Source organism: Macrosteles quadrilineatus, unplaced genomic scaffold (assembly GCF_028750875.1).
Source record: "Macrosteles quadrilineatus isolate MER2022 unplaced genomic scaffold, UCM_ALF_1.0 Scaffold_7__1_contigs__length_78375512, whole genome shotgun sequence".
Taxonomy (NCBI): Eukaryota; Metazoa; Arthropoda; class Insecta; order Hemiptera; family Cicadellidae; genus Macrosteles; species Macrosteles quadrilineatus.
Genome location: NW_026542600.1, coordinates 14,615,082 through 14,625,500, shown reverse-complemented (window position 1 = coordinate 14,625,500; position 10,419 = coordinate 14,615,082).

The following is a 10,419-nucleotide window of genomic DNA, read 5'->3' as shown; positions in this document are numbered from 1 at the left end:
CACCAATACTGTATACCAATACTGTATACTGTATACAGTTATCTTCATCCAAATTCACTAAAATATCTTCAATAAAAGATATCAATGCTGTTAAGATCGATTTGATGGTAATTTATTAAGAAAGTGTCATCCCTTTTGTGTTCCTTAAGACATTAAGATTGTGTTCCTTAGGATATCCATGTAAATTAATATTTAATATAAAAATTATGTTTTGTTTTATTTTTATTTTACAAATTGTTAAAGATAGATTAAGTTAGCGTAAGTATATGTAATATGCCAAACAAGCAGACAGTTATTTGTAAATAAAGCACTTATTTAATTTCATTTCATTTCATTAATATCCTAAAGGGGTCTGTAAAATCCATTAAAGATGTAGTTATGGACTTGCCTTTTTGAAACCCATGTTGCTCATCATCAAAGAAATCATCATTTACCAAATGATCATTCATATATTTTAGATATGGAAGTCAACAAAGACACAGGTTGATAATTTTTCACCTCGTTTTTTTCTCTGTCTGGAAAATTTCATTAACTTTAGCAATTTACACTGTCAGGAAAAATTCCAGTTATTCAAGAGCAGTTAATTATGTGTATAATAGGGTTTACTATAGATTTTCTGCCATATTTAATTAGTTTTAGTATAACCTTGTCATGATCACTAGATAGTTAATTTTTAAAAGATCAAATTATTTTACTGATTTCATTTTCATTTACTAGGCTACAACAAAATGGCTTTGTTATTGCATTTTTGGGCAGGTTTGTTCCTGTAGCAGGTGTGAATTTAATGCTGTTTTTATCAATGTTTCAATGGCTCCAATAAAATGATTATTAAAAGTCTTTGAGATGGTTAAGGGATCATTCATTCATTCTCCTTTTTCAGAAAAGTGATTGAACTATTAGAGTTATTTGCATTTATTCCTGTTTCCTCATTTATTATTTCCCAAGTTTTCTTTAAAATATTGTCAGAGTTTTGATTTTTTCATCATAAAAGTTTTTCTTTCTCGTTAACTTATTTTTATAATCTTTGTTTCTCTGCTTACAAATATTTAGAAGCTCATTATCACCTGTACATCTGGCTTGTTTTTTCAATTCCACCATTTCATTTTTTTTTATGTATCAGATTTGAATCCATCCAGTCATTTTTGTTGTTTAAAAACCTTTTAACTCTCTTTTTAGAGAAAACTAAATTAAAATTATATTTAAATATGTTGTCAAACACTGTGAACTTATCTTCTACATTGGCGATAAACAAAATTTACTTCTAAAACCTATCTATCATGATCGGAAAGAGCTGTTATTATTCCTTTTACATTTGTTTGAAATTAATCTAAGTTGATGGTAAAATTTTCGATTGCAGTCACTGAATTAGGAGCAATTCTAGTAGGAAAATAAACCAAAAAATGCCATTCACATAAAGATATTTTAAGATCTTTAACCTCTTCTTTTTAACTAAAAACATTGGGTTGCCGGAATTTTATCCCCCTGGAATTTTACCCCCTGGGCAAAGCTGACGTCACTATGACGTAGTATCCTGAGTGGCCAAAAGTTTGTTCGCGGCCGGAATTTTACCCCCGCGGATTCGGAAGTCTAATGAAAATAGACAGAGCGTGATTAATTAGATTATCAATAAAAACCCGAATTTTACCCCCTGTCCATATAACTAGCATTTGGACGACTGAAGATGTACGGGCCGGATTTTTACCCCCCTGAATTTTACCCCCTGGCCCATTTTAGAAATTAAATGTTTGATTTTCTTATTTCTGTTTTTAATTAATTTTAAACATTTCATTATTTAGTAGCCTATCTTTATTTATTTATTTTGTAAAGAAATGTTCGAAAAAATTATCATTCAGTTGATTGTTTATACGTCATATTAACCAATTGTTAGCTTCAAAGATCGAATCCTAATACTAGAATCTCAAAATTAAAATTAAAAACCTGTTCGGTTAGTTAATGTTACAAATAAATTAATATAGGCTACTTAATAATAAAATGTTTACTATTAAATTAAAACAGAATGAAGATAATTATTCATTCTCACTAATTTATATATCTGGCCAGGGGGTAAAATTCCGGGGGTAAAAATCCGGGCCGTACACTCTAGGTTTTTATAATTTGATGTGTTCTGATTAAATTCACAACCGTGAAAATATATGTTTGATTCCGGGTTTAATCCATCGAGCTGATGTGGCGAAACTCAAAAGTTCGCGGCCGGAATTTTACCCCCTGGTTTGTGACGTCACGTTTGCCCAGGGGGTAAAATTCCAGGGGGATAAAAATCTGCTACCCCAAAACATTAACATTAAAATCTCCAGCTACTATAAAGTTGGTTTTATCCTTCAAATGAAGTAAAATTTCTAATAGCCTATCTAATCTAGACAGAAATTCAACATTTTGCATTTGAGGTTTTCTATAAATTCTCAGGGCCGTGTTAAGGGTAAGTCGAGCCCTGGGCAAACCTAAGAGCAGCGCCCCCTTTTTTTCCTATTGCTGGCGGGCGGTGGTTTGGGGGGTGCCCCTGGGCATATGCCCAGTCAGCCCATTCATAAAAGCGGGCCTGTAAATTCATACAAGTACAAATTTAAAATTTGTCACATTATATTTTCCTACACAACATTCAAAAAGTTTCTCCGTTAAATCATCTATTTTTTGTAAGTTCAATGATTCCACTTTCAAACCCACCTCTGACAATATCACCACTCCTTCTCCAGATGTGGTTGATTCTGAAGTTACTGAAAATTTGTTTAAATTAAATCCCTCCAGTTCACATTTTGTCATATTATGTTCGGTTAATACTATTATATCAGGTTTAATTTATTCTAGAACAATCTCTAAAGATTCCTTTTGGGAATCAAAATTTTGAATAATTTGGTGAAAGATTTTTTTTTATGTAGACAATTTAGATTTTTTTTCAGACCAATTTAAATTTTTAGACCTATTGTGAATTTTTGAGCTAAGGTCAGATTGATGACATTGGTCAGTTGTGACTTTTAATTACATTGTTGGGTCTGGTGAGATTGTTCTGGCTGACTACTACTAATACTGGTGTTATCAAAAATACCCTTATCTATACCCTTATTTAAACTATTATTATGGTTTTTTTAAGTTAGAGCTATTTACAGATATTTCATTCAAAGCTTCCCCCTCCTGCGCACATGACACTGGACCATGATTTTATCACTACACACATCATTACACGGCAGGTTACTCTTGGCAGTGTTGGAGAAGAAGTCTCGCAGGTGATATATGAAATCTGGGTGGGACAGGCCTCCTCACAGTTTTCGGCTGGTTCATTGCAGGTGACTATTTGAGTTACTGCTCCTCTGATTTGCTGACATTCTTCCAGCTTAGCTGTGAAGTGTTGTACTGGTACCTCATCAAATTTATTGTTCTACTCTGTTATCAATTCATTTCAATACGTTCAAGTTTTAAAGATAAAAAGTGAGAGAGGATGGGAAGTAAAATCTTTCATTTATCCATTCCAGTGTTTGAGAATTGGTAATTAAAATCAGGATGGGTACTTGATTTAACTGGGGAAATGGGCAATTAGAGGAGACTTTTTAAGCATTTCTTGGAATTGTCATTTTGTCTCAAATTTGTCAAAGTGCAAGGGAGAATATTGTTGTAAAATGTGAGTTATCTCTCCATTATAACAGAAATTTTCCAACAACCTCCTCACACCTAAAGGAATTTTTCAGAAATATTTAAACTTAAAAAGATAAACATTGAAGTATATTAGATATATTTTATCAACCTTTCAACTTAAATTAAGTACATTTTTTCATTGAGTGTGCATTTATTATCATTGGGCTTATACAGTCAATAGTCATGGCTAGGAAATACTAAAATACTTGTGTGGCCAAAGCAGTGGTGACTGACTACCTACAGTGACTGTTACTAACCAACCTTAGCTATGTAAGGGAAATATCTCCCTCAGGTACAAACAATACATTGGGTGACCGTAAGCTTAGCCATAGACATAAACATAGACATATTTTATTTGCACATAACATTCTTTACATGTGTTACATACAGAATAGGTGCATTGTCAGAGTTAAAATTATCAGGATATAACAAATTAAATAGTAATCAAGATGATAATATAAATTAACAAAATTGAATGATAAAACTATTCTAAACTAAAGGGGCATTGTGAAAATCTGCAATTAAATAAAAGGCTCTGTCAATTAAGAGTTCACCTATTTTATCTTTAAAATTATTTCCATTTAACAATTTATAGTTTGCAGGCAGCACATTGTACAGCCTCAGCCCAGCATATAGTGGACTTGTTTCATAAAGGGTCAAAATGGTGCCTTGGAAATCTAAAAATGTTTTCATTTCGAGTATCATATCTATGGTTGATTTGAATTGATTCTGGGAGGTCGTTTTTAGCTGAATGAATGTAGTTTAGTGATTCCAAAATGTACAGTCCTGTTAGGGTGTGGATTTTTAAATTTCGAAAAAGGTTTTTGCATGAACTACGTGGATGAGAGCTGGTCATAATACGGATAATGCGTTTTTGTAGCCTGAATATTGATTTGACTCCGGTAGCCTGACCCCATAAGATTATACCATACCTCAATACCGATTCTACATAAGCATGATAAACCATTTTCAGAGTTTCTTTAGGAACACAGTCCCTTAAGTGCAGAAATACAATTGATATGGATCTAAGTTTACTTTTTAATTGATTCAGATGTACATCCCATTTAAGTGATTCATCTATGTAAACACCTAGAAATTTATGAGAAGTTACCAATTTAAGGGATTCAATTTTATTACCATTGTTTCTGACGGAAAATTTTATTGTTTGCGTTTTTTCAAGATTAAGTTTTAATCCATTGTTCAAGAACCAACCCTCCATATCATGAACCACATTTTCAAGAGAAGATAGCATTTCAGAAGTACTATTATTTTTTATCAAGGCTGTTGTATCATCTGCAAAAAGAATTAGTTCCTGATCAATAGCTTAAGGGAGGTCATTAATGTAAATTAGAAAGAATAGAGGACCTAAGATTGAACCTTGGGGGACACCTGCCGATAGGTTTTCCCATGGCGAATAGTACTTGATCTTATCCAGTGTTATTACAGTTCTTTGTTTTCTATTAGAAAGGTAAGAACTCAGTAGAGAGTGACAACTTCCCCTAATACCATAATCACTCAGCTTGAGCTGAAGGACTGAGTGATCAACACAGTCAAAAGCTTTGGACAGGTCACAGAAAACACCAGCTGTAGCCTGAGACCCGTCCAAAGCCTGGGTAACCTCATTTATAAACTGTGTTAGTGCAGAACCTGTGCTCAAATTTTTCCTGAATCCAAATTGTTTGTTATAAAATAGATGATTGCTTTCAAAATAACTAACCAATCTCAAATTCCAAACCAAACCAAAACCTTCTCAAATATTTTAGAAAAATTACTCAATACAGAAATTGGACGGTAATTGTTAATATCCGATTTTAGGCCCTTTTTAAATATTGGTGAGATTTGGGAAAGTTTTAGTTTATCCGCAAAAATTCCATATATTAAACACTGGTTAATAATTTGAGATAAAGGTTCGGCAATGACATTAACAGTGGCTTTTATCAATTTAATTGGGATCTCATCCTAGCCAACGGATGATTTGTTTTTTAGTGACAGAACAATCTTTTTGATTTCCTCCACATAAGTTAGCCTGAGGCTGCACAAGGATATCCCATTATCATTACAGATATGTTTCACTGAAGCATGGACTCCATTGACAGTAGCCTTTTGTACATTATGGTCACTTACTGTATTTGAAAAAAAAAATGTTAAAAACTTTAGCAATACTTCCAGGATTACCAAGCTCATGACCATTTGTATCTTTCAAAACTATTCTTTCTTTTGGTTTTTGGTTTGTATTGCCAAGCTCTTGATTTACAATTTGCCAAGCTGCCTTAGTTTTGTTTTCTGATGTTTTTATAAAATTGCTAATCGCTAGTAATTTTGCTTTTTTTACAACTTTGTTAAATATGTTTTTATAATGCTTAACATATGTAATAAACTGTTGGTCATTACTGAGCTTGGTCATTAACGAGGGTGGTTGTTATTATGAGTGCCAACCTGTTTACACCTCTACATATTCACTATCTACTGGCTTTTGAGTTTAGAAAAGGTTTAGTTTAGGTGATAAACGCTATAGGGGCTTATCCATAGATGACTGCATGCACTTATTATTCAGCATTTGTGTTTTATAATGAAATGTGTTTGTTGTTACTTACACTAATAACACAAGACAACTCTTGCCCAATTTGCAGTGAGTTAGACAATAGTAAATGTTTGTTTTTGTAAAACGGGAGCGTGTGAGTCTCCGTTATTATGAAGATGAAAGCCATTTGTAGGTGACTTTGATATTAAAACACAATCGGTGTCACAAAGTATTTTTTTGGGCGTTGAAACATTAGAACAAATTTTGTGTACATATAATAAAGCGAAAACTTATTAGAACCATGTATAATCAATAAAAATTGTACTTGAAATTAACAAAAGCTCTTACTTTACATATTTATAAAAATAAATAGCAGAGAAAATAACAACACACTCATGGAGCCGAGCTCCGTGCTACACGACTTTTCAGGATTCATCTGATTGATAGGGGTTTTGTGGGGGAGGTGTGATATCAAAATAATGTTCAAATGGTTCCTAGAAAGATGAACGTGTGGTAATGTTACTCCTAAAGCTGCTGGCGATATCACATATTTCTCAATAAATAAATGTGCCCGGAGAAAACTCTGTGGTATCACCGATGGAGGGTTAAGCGATAGGGCGGAGTTTTAACTTGAGCAATGGAATTTTTATCTATATCTAACTTTATACTTTTATCATTTTTGTTTTTAAAAGAATTAAGTTATAAGAATGATGAGGAAGATGACTTGTTAGGTTTAAAATTTAAAGTTTTCCAACTATCCTTTTACTAATCATTAATGACTATTTAACAATCAATATCTTTAACATGCATTCTAACTATCATTCATTCAATTTTTTACCTTAGTTCGTTATCACTGAATAAAAGGCCAAACCAAAATTAAACGATTACAACGTGTTGTTACTTGTTCAACACTATTATTGAATGATGATAGTACATTTCAATAAGAATGAACTACGATTTTATGGCCCTACTCATCTCATGGGCCTCTCTGCTCACCAGTTCCCGCCCACCGTTTCGCGGGCCCCATTGTCTCCCGGCCCCCTGCATTACGGGCCTTTCTTTTACGCCACTGTCAACATAAGTTATTTGTAAAATCTGAATGTTGAAATGTCTTAAAGATAATACATTATGTTTCTTACATGTAGATAGATTTTTGTATTTAATGTTTATTTAATTAATTTTATTTATGTTTTTATGAGTTATCTAAGTAGTGGAAAGTTGTTGACAAACTATAAACAATTTAATTTTTAATGGAAAGTTGAATGAATGAATGAATGTTTTTTATTTCTGAAAAATTACAATTACAACAATACATAGCACAGTTTTCAATACACTATCATCAACGTAAAGTATAATATATTACGCTATTATAAGTAATCTTACAAAGGTTTTTACATTAATAACTTTTTTGTAATAATAGCTGAATATACAGGTTATGAAAATCACTATTAAATAAACTTAGAATACAAACCATAATTTAAACTATAATCCTCAATGTAAAAAAAGGATCCTGTTCAAAAGTTGAAAGTGATACTTTACTCTAATAACACAAATAAACTAAAACTTTTTACTGTACACACATGTTAAGCAATATTTCAGAAATATCTAGGGCCTCAAAAGCAAAGCCTGTGTGGAGGTTCCATCAATATCAATAAATCTAATCAATGCGCAAAAGAGTATCATTCTAAAATAAGTCTTGACTTAAAAAAATGTTGGTCTCCCTTATACCTAATAAATGCAAACTAAATCAAAATATTAAAATAAAACATATAGTGTTCTAAACCAAAACAATGTAGAATGAACAATTATTTCTCTACATTTAAAATTGAGTTAATATTTTCATGGCCAAGTAACCAAGCTTTTGTTTTTTTTTTAAATATACACAAGTTTTTAGAATTTGCTATGGCTTCTGGAAGTTTAGTGAAGATTTTTGGACCTAGAAAACAATAACTTTTGACAAAAATGATAAATTAGGTTTTGGAACGGCTAGCGATTCTTGCTTCCTCAATTTAACTTTATACAGATTCTGTAATTTAGGTATGTTACCACTCATAACATAGAAAATCTTTAAAGCTTTAAAAACAAACATGTGTTTCAATGGAAGAATACCTAGATCTAAAAATACAGGCCATGAGGGTTCCATTTGATTTTTACGTTTAATAATCCTTACAAATTTCTTTTACAAAATATAAACTGGTTTTAAAGTTCTGCCAAAAGCTCCTCCCCAGCAGAATAATCCATAATTTAGCCTACTACAAATCAGTGAAAAATACAAGACTCGTAAAATCTTTTGAGAAAACAAATAACGTAAAAAATAAAACTATCGTAATGAATTATTCAATGTTTTCTTTAACAAAAGAATGTGCTTTTTTCAACTAACCTCCTGATCTAGAGTTATACCTAAGTATTTTATACTGTCTGTCTGACGAACAACACCACAACTTACAGGACACTGAGTTCTATTACATAAACAGTCAATACATGTATAAATGATATTGTCACTAAATTTTATTTCATTTCTTAGGCAAAAATTTATGAACTTAGTTTTTTCAGGACTAAGTAACATGTTATTATTTGAAAACCACCATTGAAGGGCTTTTAAATCCATCGACATTGCTTGCTCTATATCTATCCAACTATCTTTGACATAACAAAGAGCTGTAATGTCTGCGAATGATGTTATCTCACCAATTAAGTTAGCATTGCATAGGCAATTTATATACACTAAAAATAATATTGCTCCCAAGACAGAGCCCTGTGGTACTCCACTTGTGATTAGACCGAGATTACTATAAGTATTTTTAACTTTAACACATTGCCTTCTATTTTCCAAGTAAGATTTAAACCAAGAATGTACTTTACCCCTAATCCCACAGTTAAAGAGTTTGCTTTAAAGAATTTGGTGATCAACTGTGTCGAATGCTTTTTTGATGTCCAAGAAGATCCCACTTACTTTTTTCCCACAGTTTAATCCAGTGTATATTTTATCCAAAAAAATTTTCAGAGCTGTTTCAGTGTTCAACCCCTCTCTAAAGCCAAACTGCCTTTCACTATAAAACTTTGATTGGTCTAGGAATTTAACACGTTTCTTTTTCATTAATTTTTCAAATAATTTAGCTAGAGTTGGTAGGAGTGAAATTGGTCACTGCTCGTCGTTCAATGCTCGTCACTAAAGTCCCATTTTGATGCCAGATTGTGTTTTACATGCTTGTCTTTGACTTTCTACTTGCATGTAAAACACTATCTCACCCCGAAATGGATCACTTTCGTGACTAGTAGTGAAAGATGCCATTACTCACAGATGTACCATTCTTATACTATCTAGGCCTAGGCTTTATTCAACTGTTAATTCAATTTTGTTTTTTATTGTTTGGCTTGTATATTTAACAATATAAATTATATATAATAACTTAACTATAAGATAGCTTATCAGTTTTTAATATTGGAATACAAATTGATGACTTGCTATCCTTGATGCACAATATACAATTTTGTTTTGGTTGATTGTATGTGTTAACAAATACCATAAAAATATGTTTTGAAACACTATATTTTGAGCAATATTTCCCCCCCCCCTCCCCGGAGCCCCAAAGATGTTTGTTATACATTGCACCCCCCTGTTCCAATTCCTGCGGGCTCCCATGCCCCCCTCTAACACTTGTAGACTACCTGGAAAAGAAAAGTAATGTTAGTAAAGATAGCAGGCACTGCATCCAAAACTTGTCCACATGTATAATGTTAGTCAAGACAACTTATTAAGAGTCTTCCGTAGTGGAAGCCATGTTGGATTTCTTCCCCATAAGAACAATGTTAAACATTACATCATTTGTGGACACGTAACGGCGTTATTTGTTAAGATATAGCTTTGAAATTTATAATTTGTATTTTTAACATAATAGACTCGTGACTGAGGTTTTTGAATTTCGAAAATCCATTTTCATTTCTTTTCAATAATTAGCTTAATTTTAAGCTAATTAATAATCAATTATTCATTATAAAAATTAAAAATTGTGAAATAAAAACGTCAATCTCTAGAGGACCGCAATTCCTTAAATTTAACTCCTTATCCATAATTATATGACAATTTGCTGATGAGATATTTGGACCCAAAGTTAACATTGTTCTTATGGGGAAGAAATCCAACATGGCTTCCACTACGGAAGACTCTTAACACTGTCTTCAATGAAGATTAATAAACAATCTAATCAAAAAAATACACTAATGCAGCTCTTTATATGGTGTAGTGACAGTGG